The sequence below is a fragment of the Lotus japonicus genome, chromosome 6 (genome assembly GCF_012489685.1).
Source record: "Lotus japonicus ecotype B-129 chromosome 6, LjGifu_v1.2".
NCBI classification, from domain to species: Eukaryota; Viridiplantae; Streptophyta; class Magnoliopsida; order Fabales; family Fabaceae; genus Lotus; species Lotus japonicus.
The window spans coordinates 60224274-60229749 of record NC_080046.1 but is presented as its reverse complement, the minus strand read 5'-3'; positions in this window follow the sequence as shown (position 1 = coordinate 60229749).

Here is a 5476-nt window from a genome sequence, read left to right as displayed (position 1 = left end):
TCGCCGTATAATTGGGTGTGCGTAAATAACTTTAGTGAAAATGATTCGTGAACATCACATGGTGTCAAACACTCATGATTTAATTTATGGGGTTAAAAATCAATTTGTGGCAATTCACAACCCTCACAAACCAAAGATGTTTGGGTATTTACTATAATTCAGTGTACACTAATCATTAGTGTAACTTTACCCATCTTTTGAGTAATAATTTCACATTTACAATCGTCTGCTAAATTATTGTACCTTATATTATAAATTATAATAATGTTCATGATCCATATACAACTCTGAATTATATACTCCAATTTCGTTTTCACCATTTGTCTTATTCTTATTTCTTTCTATTTTATCTTCCTGTCAGGAATCTATATAGCAGTTAACGCCCCCCACCCCCTAATTATTATTCAATATAAAATCTATTCATAAGTTCAATATTCCAATGCCCAGCGGGAGAGTGCATGTGATGCATGTGATGTGAGAGTTCACACATATAGAATGGTCAACTTTGCTTCTTCCTTGTATTAAGTGTCAATATAAAATCTATTCATAAGTTCAATATTCCAATGCCCAGCGGGAGAGTGCATGTGATGCATGTGATGTGAGAGTTCACACATATAGAATGGTCAACTTTGCTTCTTCCTTGTATTAAGTGGCAGATCCAAAGTTGAATTCATTATGCTCCAACTCCAACATATATGACCATAACATATATAAGCTGAAATATTCAAGGTTAGTTGTTGGTTTACTTACCCATCTTATGTGTAAATAAGTTCATCTTTTGAGAAATATTTAGATGATATTGAACCGGGCGAGCCCTATAGGGGCAACGCCCGGGGTCGCCCGCCAGATGGCGGGTGCTTGGCCACTTCGTAGGGCCTGGGTGCGGCCCAAGTGGTATAAATAGGTAGCGGTTATTTATTGTAAGGGCTTTTGACTCATTTGCTAAATAAACAAGTGAAATTCAGAGAATCTCTCCTCCGACTCTCTCTTCTTCTCTCCGTCTTCAAGCATTCATCCCTCCCTCTAGGCACTGCTAGTACTTTTGACCCGTGCGATGCACGGGGAATATTCATTTTTGTTTTTTTTAATGATTTTTTAAATATGTTATTTTTTAAAAGATATTTTATGAATTAGAAGAAAAAAAATTATTTTAAATATAAGAAATCATAAATTTGAAATTTTTTTTTTGTAATGAATGTTTGTTTTTTGTTTTTTTGAGTTTCTATTTTTGGTTTTTATCTTTTGTCGTTGTTTTCCTAGATGCTCAATTGAAGTAGGTAACCCTTGTTGTTGATTACCTAAAAACATATCTTTTTTGTTACGCCTAATGGATCAGTAAGAAACAGATTACCTTTAGTCGGGAGTTGTACGTACTCCACTACCCATTCGATAATCTTACCATAGTGGAGCATCAAGAAAATAAGATTCAAAATAAAACTATTAAAATGGAAACAAATAAGTGAATGCAAAACAATAGAGAAATGAAATTAGTCATTATCTTTGACTCATGCAAAATCTCAAATGTGACGGGAACAATGAAGCTAGTCATGACAAAGTATGAACTTTTACTTTATTGTCTATGTACATATGATTGTGTCTATATATAAATGTCAAGGGTGTGGAAACTTTAATTGTAATTATGTGATATGTGCATTGCAAAGAAGAGCTTAAAATGTAAATCAATTTTAAAGAAGGGAACGGGAAGCCAAGAGTCAAATTAAATTTAAATAAACTAATAAATAATAATTTATCACCAATTTTTTTTTTGTCTTTTACTCATTTACAACCATACCGTTTTTAATATAATATATATAGTATATAATTGAAAAAATCTACATGGAACAAAATAAGGAGAAAAAAAGGGGAGACTCTTGAGTTTTTTTTTTTATTACATGGAGGAATAAAGCCCAAAAGACTCTTGAGTGTTTAGTAGGGTAGTTTAGGAATTGAGCATACATAATTAGTAAAAATATTCATGAAATGGTTTTTACATCGGAAAGATAAATTACACCCTCCAGGGATTGATCCCTAAACCTCCCTCACCCAACCTACATGTTCCCTAACTCTTACCATTTGAGTTATCATTTGAGGACAGATGATTTATTATTAAGGATGAGAATTTCATATTTTTAATATAATCATCAATGTGTGAGATATTGTATTTACACGATCAATAAACGCATTAATGCTGCTTTGGCCTCGCAACAAACCCACATGTAGCTATACCCCTGCCATGATTGTGAGGAAACTTGTCATATTAACACCTGAATGCTACTTCTATCTGTCATTTAAGTTGATTTACAATGTGCTTATGTTGGGCTAACTGAATCATTAGATAATATCTTAAAAGGTGAGATAGAATGAGCTTATGCATTCTGCCTTAAACAACAAAAGAACAAAGATTTTGCAGCTAAACTCACTTGGTACCTAAAAAAAAAACGAAAATTAGCAATTTTTTTAAGGGATAAATTTTGCTACATTGAACACGTCAACTTCCCTTCGTCTGACCATTCAAACATTTCTTTAGATCTTTTATCAAGTGATTCCAGTATTATCACCTCATCAATTTCTGGATGCTTAGGAAACAATTTAGGAATTAAAATGAGTGCTAAAAGGAGGAAAAAGGAAACCACATTTACAATCTACCTTTAAGTTTTCTTTCTTTGATTTTGTTTGGTTACCCCTTTTGAATCTGGTCCAAAAATTAAAGAAGCATGTTCTTTTTTTATTATTTAGAAACTTATGAGCAGCTACAGGTCTTCCTTTCCATGCATAATCTGTTCCTTGAGACCATGAGGGTGATTGCATTGGCTTACTTATCTCTCCTACTATTGGTTGTAATGTTGTTCCAATTCCAAAACTCCTCCACTGCACATGGTTTTGTGAATTTTCAATACATTGAAACTGGGTCTATGTCAAATTTTAGTCCTTCTCAAGCTAAAGAAGGTTTCAGACAAAACACAGGTGAAGGTGGTGAATATGTTCAGCATGATGAAAAAAGGAAAATCTACACGGGTCCTCTAATCATTTGCATAAGAGATAAGTGGACATTTAAATTGACAACATATGCATTAAACATTGTATAGAGAACTACAATCGGTACTATTTCAGCCTCTTCTCAAAGACAAAATTTAGACTTTTTGCTGCTAATAGAAACCTGTCATTACAAAATTGATTAAAAAATACATATAACCTCACTTTCCTCCAAATTTGCTCTACTATGATGCAGTTTCAAATGGGACATGTTTGACTCTCCTTCTATTCTTCTAATGTGATAATTAGTGTCTCAATCATGCCATAGTTATTACCAAACTCATCACACAGTGCCCTTCAGTTAGTTGATAACTCAGCAGAATATTTTGCTCAGTGTGTAAAAGATTAATAACTCCATTTCCAAGTTAGAAAATATACCAACACAAGAGAGTTTGTCTGCAAGAAAAACATAAATGAGTCTGTGTATAACAAAAAACATAAAGCTAAAAATACCAATACATAAATTTGAGTTATAAAATGAATTAAAGCAGTGACAACACTTAAATCCCATGTTTTTGGCATAAATAAATTACATACTTACTGTAACAATCTGCGAGGAAATTCCTCAGCAATCACCCCAAAGATAACTGCAGCATTGAGGTTAAAAACATAAATAGTGAAAAGAATAATTCTAATAAACCACCCAAATGTGATACGTGTATAACTAATAATTGTAAAAGTTACCAATTTAATAGGGAAAGGGGGTGGGGAATAAAACTTACACCAAGACACCAGTTACAATTGAAGCCACAAAGGTGCCCAAAATAACAATGTCACTATTGCTCCCAATTTGAGAATGGTTTATGTGAAAAGCCTCATTGCCAGACCCTGCTAAGTCAAAAGCCTTATCCTAAAAAACTAAGTTTAAGTCAAACAAAGAGAAATCTATGGAGGGGAGTTACATGTGAGAGACATAAGTTAGAATAAGTAAACTCAGGAGTCTAGGAAACACACATGATGGGTAGCTGATAAAGCTGATCAGATAAATGAAAATACCTCTACTATAATGAGCAATAAATTTAATTTAATCAAAAAAATCAAATTTAATGAGATAAACTCTGCTTTGATTAATATGTTTTACTCAAATTTGGATGTTTTCCTTATTTTTCATGAAACTTTATATCAGGCGAAAAAATAATGAAAATGAGCTCATAAATCAGCAGCACATGATTTAGACTCAAAAGGGTACTTAGTACATAATTATTCCCTCTTACAGAAAGTTTAGGGTGCTTAACAACTTTTGAGGTACTGGTCTGGCAAACTGATTGTTATTTGATATTCCTGTGCAAGAAAATGCGCAAGTTTGCTCTACCCTGTCGAGTTGACCGACGGAACATAGGCTTATAAGGATGACCACATACTTTCCATGTTGAAAATAACATAACAGATCAATGGTTTATAGAACCATACTATAATTTAAATATAAACCCATTCTAGGATGCAATCAATATTTATAACTAGTTGAAATAAATATACATGTAATGGAGCTTTAATACCTAATAAGATAAGTTTACCATACGCCACAGTTGCTTTTGTTTGACCAAAACCCCCTTTGGAACAACAGCATCAAAGGAAAATGTTGGAGAAATTAGGATTGAGAAGAATGAAATCATCATCATCGGTTAATGATGATTATTCAGTGTTTTGCTAATAAAATCAAATAAAAATAAGATGACAGGTAAAGAAAAAAACACTATAACTATGCGATGAGTTATGGAATTTTTCTCACTATTGTGATTACTCAATACAGGGACCAATAACTTGAAATTACCTACCCAAACAAAAAATTTAGAGACATCAATGAAAAAAGGTAGCAATTACGAAACATCAATGAAAAAATAGATAAATGGCAGCGAAATCCAATCTTGCTTCCATTCTTCAGCGGTCCAAACCAACAATCTTGTGAATCTTCCTTCCATTCACACCTCATATCATTCTCCAACACATTTAAAACATCAGAGTGTGTAGATTTAATTTACAGGCAAATGACTACAACCAAAAACCACAACATTTATTGTTAAGCAAGAAAAAACAGTCGTATCCTTCTTGCGAAACAAATTTCATAAGGTGGTCGTAACCAAATCACAATGAAGCCTAAAGAGTAAGACATAAGTTATGCATCTTTCTCTTTAAGCCCTAACTACCATCTTCAAGATTTATGAGATAGTTGCATAAATTTATCAGATGGGAAACTCCTTTAGCATTCTACAGGTCTGCTCAACAATGCGAGAAATGAAAAAGGAAAACTATAAACACTAAATTATGAGAGAAATGAAAATTAAAAACTTCCCATAGATATCATTTAGTACCAACCTACACATCTAAATAATAAAAGCAACACAGAGATAGACACATAGATGTCGGAAAAAGTCAAGCTGATGCACAAAATACCCTTAACTTAAATACTAATTGTACCTGATCAATGTCCTCACGAAAAATCCAA